Source organism: Marmota monax, unplaced genomic scaffold (assembly GCF_021218885.2).
Source record: "Marmota monax isolate L192 unplaced genomic scaffold, Marmota_monax_Labrador192_F-V1.1 WCK01_AAM20220418_F8-fsc00008, whole genome shotgun sequence".
Taxonomy (NCBI): Eukaryota; Metazoa; Chordata; class Mammalia; order Rodentia; family Sciuridae; genus Marmota; species Marmota monax.
Window position 1 is genome coordinate 24,762,912 of NW_026694432.1, and position 12,795 is coordinate 24,775,706.

At 45.7% G+C, this 12,795-nt stretch overlaps 1 protein-coding gene across 3 annotated transcripts in view; it reads left to right on the forward strand.

Annotated features, from left to right (window-relative positions):
- The first annotated feature begins 5,902 nt into the window (after window positions 1-5,902).
- Eif4g3 (eukaryotic translation initiation factor 4 gamma 3) overlaps window positions 5,903-12,795 on the forward strand; it is a 294,828-nt gene continuing 287,935 nt past the window's right edge. For 2 of the 3 annotated variants that reach the window (XM_058571093.1, XM_058571091.1), the window contains exon 1: window positions 5,903-6,026. The gene's annotated coding sequence lies outside the window, so the exon portion shown is untranslated. The remainder of the gene's footprint in view (window positions 6,027-12,795) is intronic. The other variant, XM_058571090.1, reaches the window with a different exon arrangement.

A 12,795-nucleotide genomic window follows, 5' to 3' on the forward strand; every position in this document is an offset into this window, starting at 1 on the left:
GAAGGGCCTGCTGGCCTGACTCTTTCCTGGGACAGCATTTGGGGCCCACGATGGGCATGCGCACCGCACAGGAGGAGCAAACATTTACTTCCCCACTAGGGTGTCTTTCCTTCCATTCACATCCCCTGACACGGGAACCCTGACTCTCTTCCCTTCCTTTGGGCCTCCCATCTCTACACCTTAATGTCAAGGTTTTAGATCTTGGGCTTCCAAGGTCTGTAAGGACTCCACTGTTGGCAGGCGTTGGTAGAGCGGAGCACCTACTGAGACACAAACCCTTTGTGGCTAATAAAGATGATTTCTTCTGAGAATCCCATGGGCTTAAGCTGAAAACAGCCGAGAATAAGAGGTTCCCTGAGGGCACTGGGTCCACGGACCTGGGTGAGGCCGGAGGCAGAACTGGACTCTTTTTTTTTTTTTGTATTAGGGATTGAACTCAGGGGCACTCCACCACTGAGCCACATCCCCAGCCCTACTTTGTATTTTATTTAGAGACAGGATCTCACTGAGTTGCTTAGCGCCTTACTGGTGCTGAGGATGGCTTTGGACTCGTGATCCTCCTGTCTCAGCCTCCCGAGCCACTGGGAGGACTCTTTTATTAAACATTTTTTTTTGGTAGTTGTAAATGGACAGAATGCCTTTATTTTATTTGTTTGTTTTTATGTGGTGCTGAGGATCAAACTCAGTGCCTCAGACATGCTAGGCAAGTGCTCTGCTACTGAGTCCCAGCCCCAGCTCAGGGCTGGATTCCTGATAGACACAGCTGTGAGTGCAAAGGCATTCCATGCAGACTTTTTTTTAAAAATATTTTTTAGTTGTTTAAGTATCTTTATTTTTTATTTATTTATATGTGGTGCTGAGGATTGAACCCAGTACCTCACACATGCTAGGCAAGCGCTCTGCCACTGAGCCACAACCCCAGTCCCCCATGCAAACTTTTTTTTTAATATATATATTTTTTAGTTTTAGGTGGACACAATATCTTTATTTTATTTTTATGCGGTGCCGAGGATCGAACCCAGTGCCTCACGCATGCCAGGCAAGCGCGCTACCACTTGAGCCACATCCCCAGCCCAGCCCCATGCAAACTTTTAAAAGGACTATGAAGAGTTGGGCATAGTGGCGCATGCCTATAATCCTTGCAATTTAGGAGGCTGAGGCAGGAGGATTGCAAGTTCAACGTCAGCCTTAGCAACTTAGTGAGGCCCTGTATCAAAATAAAAAGGGCTGGGTCTGTAACTCAGTGGTTGAGTGCCCCCTGAGTTTCATTCCCAGTATTTAAAAAAAAAAAAAAGACATTAGGAGTCTGGGCGTGGAGGTACATGCTTGTAGTCTCAGCTACTGTTTGAGCCCAACCAGGGCAAAATAATTAAGACCCTGTCTTAAAAAAGGAGAGGGAGGACAATGAGGAGAGGAAGGAGAAGGAGAGGAGGAAAAGAAAAAGAAATTAAGGCTCTTTCCCCCTTAAGCCCGATCTCAGTTCACCCAGAGAAAAAGCGATGATCCCACATGCCAACAAGTCACTGGGGGGCTGGGGATGTGGCTCAAGCGGTAGCGCGCTCGCCTGGCATGCGTGCGGCCTGGGTTCGACCCTCAGCACCACATACAAACAAAGATGTTGTGTCCGCCGAGAACTAAAAAATAAATAAATAAATACTAAAGTTTCTCTCTCTCTCTCTCTCTCTCTCTCTCTCTCTCTCTCTCAAAAAAAGATAAGGGGACAAGTGAATTAACTAAGGCAGGAAGGATTAGCAGTTTAAAAAAAAAAAAAAAAAACAAGTCACTGGGTCATGAGAAGATTCCTAAGTCCCCCTCACCTGTCTCGGGCTCTAGAAACAGCAGAGGGCTGGCTGCTCAAGACCCAATACTCGTCTCCTTCTTTCTCCTGATGCCGTGAGGCCTGGGCTAGGACTTTTCCAGGATAACACCAAATCTTCTGGCAACTCACTCAGCAAATGTCACATCCTATTTATTGAGTGCTAGCTCTAAGGGACACTTTAAATGACCAAGAAATGACCCCACATAAATGAATAATAGGTAAAATGTATTAAAAAATGACCATGAGGGCTGGGGATATAGCTCCATTGGTAGAGTGCTTGCCTTGCATGCACAAGGCCCTGGGTTCAATCCCCAGCACCAAAAAATTAAAAAAATAAAAATAAAATGTGACTATGAGCCAGGGAATGGGCTTTGTATTTGTTTTATTTCTCATGATAACTCCAGAAGATAGAATCTATTTTACAGATGAGAACTGTGGCTTGAGGTGAAGAGTTTTCTCTAAGGTCATACAGCTAATAATTGGCAGGGCGGAGAATCACACTCAGATAATTTGGTTCCAAAGGGAGTGCCCTAAGAGGTGAAAGCTTCCACTGCCCCGGGGGCCCTGGGAGTCCTGGGAGCCCTGTCCAGCTCAGCCCAGGAGTAAGAAAAAGGGCTGCCTGCAGGAGGTGATGCTTGAGCCAAGCTCCGGAGCAGCAATTAGCCAATTGGCTAAGGGGACAGAGGATGGTTTGGTGGTACAGGTAATAGAAGCAGTCAGCATATAGGCCCCAGGGCAAGAATGATGGCATTGTGGCAAAAGACAGAGATGCTCTGGATTCAAGGTGGAATGTAGCAGCAGGCTGAAAGTAGCACCCAGATCCTAAAGGGCCCTGGATTTAGACATAATCCTGAAGTCAATGAAGGGCTTTTAACAGGCAAGTTAACAAAAATCAGCTTTTCTAGCCAGGTGCAGTGGCGGTGCCTGTAATTCCAGTGGCTCAGGAGGCTGAGGCAGGAGGATTGAGAGTTCGAAGCCAGCCTCAACTCAGAGAGACCCTGTCTCTAAATAAAATACAAAATAGGGCTGGGGATGTGGCTCAGTGGTTGAGTGCCCCTGAGTTCAATCCCCAGTACCTCCCCCACTCTCGAATCAGATTTTCTTTCTTTTTATTTATTTATTTATTTTGTGGTACAAGGGATCAAAACCAGAGTCTAACACATGCAAGGTGAGTACTCAACAGAGCTAAGATCCCAGCCCTTTTTACTTTTTATTTTGAGTTAGGGTCTTGCTCAGTTGCACAGGCTGGCCTTAAACTTGCAATCCTCCTGCTTCATTTTCCTGAATAGCTGGGACTTACAGGCGTGTACCATTTGCCCAGCCCAAAGCAGCTTTTCTTCTTGACAGTGACTCTGGCTGTGGTGAAGAGATGACTACGCTGCAGGCAGTGTAGCAGAGCTGACCTGGAGTTGGTGCCTTGGGTTTGAATCTCAACAGTTCCACTTAAAAGTTACACGTGTTGCCTTTTCACATCTTTGAATCTCAGTATCTTTAATTGAAAATGAGAATATATTCATCTTACAGATTGTTAGGGGACTGTGTTAATGTAAGAAAAATGTTTAGCACAATTGTACCTTGGCACATAGTAGGTAATCAATAAACATTAGCTGCTTTGTAGTAGTGGGGAGGTGTTGAGCAGGGCCATGCTTTTGGATGAGGGAGCTGTATCTTTTTGACTTTGCTTTCTACAAGCTTCCCCCTTTGATAGCCTGAGGCCAGAATCTTATCAGGGACCTTGACATTATTTTGCCCAAGGTCTATCTGTTTCAAAAGAGATAAATGTTCCTGAAGTGCTTAGCAAGGACCAGGCACACACTAATTGCCTGATGCTTGTAGCTATTAAGTTAGGAAATGAAACTAGCTCAGAAAAGAATAACAATTAAGCAATTATCAGTTTGTTATCACCCTAGTGTAAATGAGAAGTCAAATCTTTTTCTGGGAACAGGTTTTGATTGGGATAAAGAAGCCTGAGATCTCAGAACATGAAATGAGAATCTGGGGAACTTAAGGACCTCTTGGGAATGTTTTCCAGGCAAGACTGGAGAGGCTGCAGAAATGCAATCCTAGATAACAAGGTGTTACAAATCCAAACGATTTAGGATTCCTCAGTAGGAAGTAGCTGCTGCCTTCCTGTGTGGAGACGGGGATGAAGTTTTCTTTTCACCAGGGAACTGTGGAGCCTCAGCCAACAGTGGTGGCAGTGGTGGTGGTATCTGCTCTTTTATCCCAGTGGGCGCTTCTGGGGACCCCAGGGGCTGTCATGAATTAAGCATCCACTACATGTAAAGCTTTAATTTAAAAAAAAAATACAAGGCAGGCGGACAGGGTGAGGCAGTGTCGCAGGAGTCAGAACTGGGCTCTAACCTTGACGGTCAACTATTGTCCACACGACCCTGGCAAGTCTCCAGTTCGTTTTGAGCCTCAATTTCCTCGTGTGTGTGTGTGTGTGTGTGTGTGTGTGTGTGTGTGTGATGGTATTGAGCCTCTCTTGGCCTCAGTTTCTCCACTTGGACTTCACAGGACTGCATGAGCTAGTGAAGGCTCAGTGCCATGCCCGATGGCCACTGGACTACTCCGAGATCCTGAGGCTCCTTTTCCCTCAGTGCTACTGAGCGCTCGGGACGAGGCTCTTGCATGGGGCTGGGTGTGCGGGGTGAGGGTGGGAGTGATCGTGATGGAGCCAGCGTGGGGATTAAAAGACCTTATCAACAAGTGTTGCCCCAGCATCCGACGGACGTGAGGAGAAGACCATGGGCTGCCCCCCAAGGGGCGCGCCAGTCCTGGGGTAGGCTTTCCGAAGAGCCCATCCAAAGCCCTCGGTTAAGATGCTGACTAGATAAGGCGAGTCAGATCAACTTGGGACCAGGCAAGTTTCCTCCCAAAGAAAGTGGAATTCCGATCCAGGCTTGGCTGGCTCAGTCCCAGCCCAGCTGAGTGACCTTGGACCGGTCACTTTTCCTCCCCCGGCCTCCTCATTCCAATTCCCTCCCAATGAGTACGGACAGGGTGTCGACATAATGGATGTGAAATGCGTCGCCAAGGGCCGCAGACTGGTATTTGTTATGCTAATAAGTGCCCGCGGCGGGCGGGTTCCTATCCTCCCGCTTTCGCTCAGGTTAAGCGGTTCTTTCCGCAGGAACTGGGGTTTGTCGCCTCGCCGCCCCTGCGGGCAGGGCTCCGCGGACCGCAGACTCCGAGGCCGTTACCATTGTTCTTCGAGGCTGGGCGGCAGGGGAGGGCTCTCGCCGGCCAGACCTCGCCTTTGGTCTCTCCCTCCGCCCCGCACTCGCCGGCGGCGAGCCTGAGAAGCCCCCTAGCCGATCTTTCCCGAGGAAGGCAGTCCGTCCTAGAGCGCTCCCGAACGGAGACCGAAGACGCGCCCGAACGCTTCCGAAGAATCCCGACCGCTCTCTGTCTCCGGAAAGAGCCGAAGGTGCTTCCCATCCTCGGCCCACCGAGTCATTCCGAAAATACCCGAAGTTTTCCGAGCGGCCGTCCTGCCGGACTGCTGGAGGCGGCCGCAGCGCCATGTTGGATGCTCTGCTCGTTGAGTGAAGAAAATCCGCCGGCATCGCCTGAGCCCCGCTACCGAGAAGGGCGCCGCTTCCCCCGGGGAGGGGGATAAAGACCCCCTGCCGCCGGCCCATGAGGATATTGCCGTGAAAGGTCCGGTCTCTCCGCCTCCTGCCCCCGCTGGGTCCGGCCCCCCCCCTGGGGTCGCGTTGTCACGGAGACCGGCAGCCGGTGGTGCTGGCCCGCGGGGCGGCTGCTGCTGCCGGCGGCGGCGGCGGCGGCGGCGGCGGCGGCGGAGGGCGTGTGTGACCGGCCCCGGCCCCCTCCTCCTCCTCCTCCCAGCCTCCCCACGGCCCCCCGCTCCCGCCGCCTCCCCGGGTCAGCCCCCAACCCGCCCCCCCGCTGCCCCCGGCCCCTGCACCCCGGCGCGCCCGGTCCCGCTCTGGGGGGGTTGGTGGCTTCGCTTTGCCATGAGTTTACCGCAGAAACCGGCTCTGAAATCAGGCTCAGCGGCTGCAGCAGGAACCGGATCCGGCACCGGAGCGGCGGCGGCGGCGGCGGCGGCGGCAGCAGCAGCAGCAGCAGCAGCGGTACCGCCTCCTCACCCGGCGGCGGCGGCAGCGGCGGCGGCGGCGGCAGCAGCGGCCCCTCCTCACCCGAACATCAGGGCCCTCCAGACCCAGGCGCCCCAACAGTATCCTTTTCACCTTCCTGCCGGCCCTTCGGCTCTCGTTGCCGCAGCCCGGGGGGACCCCGCAGTCCGGGGGGACCCTCTTGCCCGCCGCCACCCTCCAGCCAGGAAAGGGACTGCCGCTCAAGCCCAGGCACCGGGCTTGGCCAGAGCTTTTGGGGTTCCCCGGCAGCAGCACTGCGGGGCGCACTGGGACCCTCCGCAGTACGGTGAAAACTAGCTCCACTCGGCCATGCTTCTGCAGCCCTTCCCTTTTAGATCTGGGGAACCTTCTCTCTTGTCGCTGCCTCCTCTTCCTCCTGTGGCCCCCCTCCCCTTTATTGGGCAGAATTTGCTGGTGCCTGGGATCGACCCTGCAGGCAAGGCTTTCCTCTGGTTGTTGTGAGGATACACACCCTCCTACTACTCCTCTCCCTTCAGCTCCCTTTGCAGCGGGCCTTGGTGGGCTCCCCGAATCATTATTAATACATAATAAACTTTATTGGTAAATTTCCTGTTTGAAACCAATCAGCTCGTTCCCGAGGTAAGTTGGATTTTCAGTCTACGGTGTAACGTACAAAAAAGCATTCCCTCTGGCTAATGTTTTTTAACGATTGGGGGAGTTATGTGGTTTGTGGTGGAGCGCGATCTAAGGAGGAAATGTTACACCGGACGCTTCCCTGTCTTTGACCTTTTTAAAGGAAGAGGAAGTTAACTGACATTACCCATCACCCCCAAAAGTCTCACTGCTTAGAAGGCTTGTGTTAGGACGAATATTTCTAAAGGGCTTTAATTTGCTCTTCGTAGGCCTGATGCTTTACAGGGTAGCGGGGCTCCTGGAGGAAACGCTAGTATTGTGTCTTACCTTATTTGCTTGAGTGTGGAATTTTGGATAGCTTTGATTGAAAAGTCTTGGTGATGAGGTGTTTTAGTCAAAAACTATCTGAGGAAGGTAGAACATTTTATTAATGAATTCCATGTATAGAAAGGTGTTACCTACCGAGGGTAGCATTTCATGCACCTCCTCCTTCTCTCATCCCTTGTATTTCTGTTAATCAATAATAATTGGATGTGTTTTGGGGTTTGAATCATGATGAATTTGATTTTTAGAGATAGTAGGATGTTTGAGTAAATAACTCCTCCGAGGGCCACAGATTATTTCACAATCTAGTTTGATTCTTGTCTGTATCAATTACTCTGAGAAGGAAAAGGCATCTCCCTTCCAGAGTCATTTCAGGTCATTGGTTTTTGTCAAGTGTCATTTTCTCTGTTCTTTAAATATTGTTAGTCCACATTTTTCAATGCAGGCATTGTGGTGCAGAGGAAAGATAAGTTCCATTCCAGTGTGATGTGTGTACTGATTTCACAATGTTTTTAATCTTGCATGATTCTGTTCAATTAAGAATTGTTTACCTATGAGAATGTTGAGTGTTGCTCCTGGAAAACCTGGTTAGTTTTGATTAATATCCCTAATTGTTTTACTGTGAGAGAAGGTTGATTGGCTTGCCTACTTCAAGGTAGAGGTCAGTGCTGGATTTCCTAAGTACTTCTATCTTCCATTAGTACTTTGTGAGTTTTAAGTTTTTTTTCTAATATCAGTTTTTTCCCCCTTATTTTCCATACTCTTGGGTAAGACTGGAAGTTTCTGTATTGTGTCACCAAGTGCATTATTCATTATCTGCATCTTTGAGATGTTTTGGCAATTAAATGGAAGTAATAAGTAGGACTGCATTGCTGACTATGACAGTGCTTGGTGAATTGGGTAACTTCCTAGACACAGAGACTGTGATTTGAGTGTTTTTTAAGTTTGCTTTTCTCAGTAGTTTTTCGGGAAGAGAGGACTTCTAAGAGCTCTGAGTTGGTTGTAACAGAAGTAGTTACTAGTTCTGCAACTTAATTTTCCTTTGAATAAAAGAAACAGTTGTTAAAGATAAATTTAAGATATTATTTTCAGTGGGGATCAGTTTTAAACTTATCTAGTATATTAGATACTTAGTTTTATGTAACTTGAAGGTTTAATTTTGTCTCATGTCATTGAATCTAAAATTAATTTTCCTCTTGATGTATATTCTTCAACTCTGTTACCTTCCTTTCCCTTTGCTTTATGTACTGAAAGGTAACAATTGCTAAAATATAAACACATTATATAAATAGTAAATGAGTTAGAGGTTACAGATTTCATCAGAACACACTAGTGGGGAAATGATATCAACTGGTAATGGAAACTGGTTAAAAATGGATTGAAATAGAGCAGTTCTGTTTTTCTAACCTGAGGGAATGTGGGAATTTGTATTTAACACAGTGGTCATCATGTGATTAGTTGATAACATTGAAGCATCCAGGCTCCAGTGCAGAACTAGAGTTGCTTTTTCCATAGCTTGAATAGATCAGTTCCTCAAAATATATGGGTACAGCTGTTTGCATCAAATTAATGAGTTCAGACATTTTTAATATATATAAATAGGATCGAGAGAGTCATATGGCAGGGTGTCCTTCATTTGTACTTAGTGTTCAAGTGACAAATCATAAAATGAAGGGAAATGTTAGCAGTAATGAATTTGAATGTAAACTGGAACCTGCTTAAGTAGGCATCAGTTTTGCATGGCGGGACCCATAAAACCATTTCAAGTAGAAATGACCTCTTTGACTGCGAAGAGGCAGAAGATGGGGCTTGGTAGATAGTAGGGGCTGGAAGAAGAAAACTCTGATATGAAAAATGCTAAAAGCAAGGGAGAAATATGCTTAGAATTTTGATAACATAAGCCGACATGGAACTTAGAGTTTTTATTAAATTGTCACTTCAAAATATTTGCATTGAAGTCAGACACAGTGGTACATGCCTGTAATTCCAGCTGCTTGGAAAGCTGAGGCAGGATTGCAAGTTCAAAGCCAGCCTGGGCAATTTAGGGAGACTCTCCCAAATTTAAAAGGACCAAGGGATGTAGTTTAGTGGTAGAGTGCCTGCCCAGCATTTGTGAGACCTAGGATTCTATCCCTAGTAATGGGGGAAAAAAACTGCTGTGAGATCTGCTTACCCCAACCTATTAAGAGGTTGAGGGCTGGGCCCGATGGTGCACACCTATAATCCCAGTGGCTTAGGAGGCTGAGACAAGAAGATTCTAAGTTGAAAGCCTCAGCAAATTAGTGAGGCCCAAAGCAACTCAGTGAGAGCCTGTGTCTAAATAAAATACAAAATAGGACTGGGCATGTGGCTCAGTGGTAGAGTTCACCCTGCCCAAAAGAAAAAGAGGTTGAGAGAGGCTGTGTTGAGAATATTTAACATTTTTTTGGGGGGTTGGTGATTTAACCACTTTGACTTTTTTTTTTTTTTTTTTTTTTGTGCTGGGAATGGAAGCCAGGGCCTAGCACATGCTAGGCAAGTGCTCTACCAATGAGCTAAACCCCTAATCCTTTAAATTTTTTTTTTTTTTTTTTTTTTTTGGTACCAGGGATTGAACCCAGGGGTGCTTACCCACTGAGGCTGGCTTTGAACTGTAGATCCTCCTGCCTCAGCCTTTCAAGCCTCTGGGATTACAGGTGCATGTAACTGGCTTGATTTTGTTTTGAGGCTGGGTCTCCTCAGTTGCTCAGGCTGGCCTCAAACTTGGGATCGATTTTGGAATTGATTGAATTTGTTATCCTTTTGTCTCAGTGTCTGGAATAGCTGGGATTATAAGCATGTACCATCGCACTTGGCTCAACTTTTACATTTTGATGAAAGCTGCTTTGACCTTTTCCACAGAAAATTGTCCATACACAGAAAATCTGGTTTGGATTTTTCAGGGCATTCTTGGGTCCCTGTTAAAGGTTTAACTCTTTAGATTGAAACTGGTCATCCTTCAGATTATCAAGACAAATGAGTTTGAATTCAGGTGCCCAAATAGTTTTTACTTAAACAGAACAATTTTAAGTCTATTATGAACACAAAGCTTTTTTCTTTATATGAAAAGACTTCAGAGTGTAATATCTCTCAGGGCTGTAGACATTTCTGGGGAGTCTAGTTGCTGTTTGGGGGCAGGCAGCCAGATTGATGAAGAAAATTAGGCTGGGTAAGGTGGTGCACACCTGTAATCCCAGAGGCTCAGGAGGCTGAGACAGGAGGATTCTGAGTTCAAAGCCAGCCTCAGCAATTTAGCGAGGTCCTAAGCAACTCAGTGAGATCCTGTCTGTAAATAAAATACAAAATAGGGCTGGGGATGTGGCTCCGTAGTTGAGAGCCCCTGAGTTCAATCCCTGGTAGCCCTCTCCCCAAGAAAAAAAATCAGTGCGTTCTTTGAAGGAACTAAATTTGTAAAAGACCTGTGTCAACCAGAAAATGGCTGTGTCTTCAGCTGTTTTGTGATAGATATATGATATTATTATTTTGTACTGGCAATAGAACCCATGGGTACTTTACCACAGACTATATATTTCAATCCTTTTTATTTTGAAACAGGGTCTTGCTAAGTTGCTTAGAGTCTCACTAAGTTGCTGAGGCTGGCCTCAAACTTACCATCCTGCTGCCTCAACCTCCTCAGTTCCTGGGATTATAACAAGTACGTGCTAACTCTGTTGTGCATCTAGTCTGGGAAGAAGGAATTAGGGATTCCTAGAAGAAGTTGACATCTGAACTAAATTAGATGCAGTCTGCCACTACACCTGGCTGATATATGTGATTAAAAACCAATATTCCTGTTGCTGTGTTTTTTTTTCTTTTGTATTATAGTTTTCCTTTTTTTTTTTTTTAAAAAAATGTTTTTAGTTGTAGATGGACACAATACCTTTATTTTGTTTTTTAGTTTTTTTATGTGATGCTGGGGATTGAACCCAGTGTGTCATGTGTGCTAGGCAAGTATTCTACCACTGAGCCACAACCCCAGCCCTATAGTTTTTCTTTTTTTTTTTTTCACCTTCTGTTGATTTTCAGTTTTATCTTACAGGTTGAAGCCAGTAATGTTTGCTGTATTCTTTTTTCCTCTTAGCCAAAGCTAGATCTAAAAAATAACATTAGTAGCAATTATAATAATATCCATTTATTGAGTGCCTACCATCTGGGAACCATACATGCATGATTTTATTTATTTCTCCAAGAATTTTAATAAGGTAGATATTGTTGCTGTTTTACGGATAAGGAAACTGGAGTGCAGAGTAGTTAGTAACGTTGCCAGGGTTATCTGCCCAGTAAAGGGTGGTCTGTTTTGCACTGCTATGACTGACTCCAAGCCCATAGTTGCCCTTTTTATTATGCTGTGCTATTTCTTATGCAACCTGTATGTTAGAATGAGAGGAAGAATACTCTCCTATATTTGAGAGCCAGGGGAAAGTCTATATACAGAAAAGGAGGTCTGTGGAGTAATCTAGAACATAGTGATACTGTACCATATTTAATTAGACAAGTAGGTTATCTTTATCTCACTGATCTTTAAGCAGAGATTCTTTACATTAGACTCAATTCGTGTTTTTCCTTGTTCAGAAGTCAAGAAGGCCTCCAGCAAAATATGACGATAACTAGTAACCAGGCCCTTGAGCATGCCGCTAGGCAACTGCTCTACCACTAAGCCCCGTCCACAGCCCCAAAAGGTCTGTCTGCTAAAAATGGTTTGAAAACCATGCTAAAACTCTATCCATTTGTCATTGTTAAAATGAAGAGGACTTCCATTTGGGTCAATTATATTGGAGCTTTGGCATAAGTGGTAAAGTTGGGCTGGGGTTGTGGCTCGGTGGTAGAGCACTTGCCTAGCATGTGTGAGGCACTGGGTTCGATTCTCAGCACCACATATAAAACAAATCAATAAAGTCCATCAATAACTAATAAAAATATTTTTAAAAAGTGGTAAGTTGAATTCATTTGTTCATTTATTCAGCACCTTCTGTGTGCCAGACTGGTGCTAGGTCTGGGTTTGAGGACTCAAAGAACTTGGTCCAGACAGGTAAAACAGATGAAGTATCATGAGACAAGTACAGTGCTAACTCTATTATGCATCTAGTCTGGGAAGAAGGAATTAGGGATTCCTAGAAGAAGTTGACATCTGAACTAAATCAGAAGGATGAATGTTACCTCAGGCTTACCTAGCTTCTCTTCTGCCACCTACTTTTCCTAATTCCGTTGCTGATGCAAGGAAGTTTAATAAAGTGCATTTCAATCATGTTTGAGGTTTTTTTTTTTTTTTTTCCTTTTATTTATTTGTTTGTTGGAGCCGGGAAGCTAGTGAAGGTGCCATAGAAAGCAGTGGTAAAGGGGCTGGGGATGTGGCTCAGGCGGTAGCGTGCGCGCCTGGCATGCGTGCGGCCCGGGTTCGATCCTCAGCACCACATAGAAAGATGTTGTGTCCGCTGAAAACTAGAAAATAAATTAAAAATTAAAAAAAAAGAAAGCAGTGGCAAAAACACTTATTGCTATAGATTCAAAGTATTTTCTGCACTATAACCTCAGAAATTAATGTATGAAGAGAAATGCAACTGACTAATCTTTGCTAGTTTTCCCACTTTATTATATAATAACCCTCCCCTTTTGATGTTAAATACTGGCTTACAAATGGTACCTGCTAGCCTTAAAATATATGATTTAGTTTGGTATATTCAGCAGTGCCTCTGACATGCAGTAGAAAAATCTGGGTTTGAGTTTGGCTCTTCCATTTTAATAAACGTATTGTATTACAGTAGTCACATTAACTGCTTCTGGTGTCAAGTTTTCCCTTCTCTAAAATATAGAGGTTATCTTGGGAGGCTGGGGCAGGAGAATTGCAAGTTTGAGATGAACTTGGGCAACTTGTGAGACCTCAGCAATTTAGGGAAACCGTGTCAAAAATTAAAA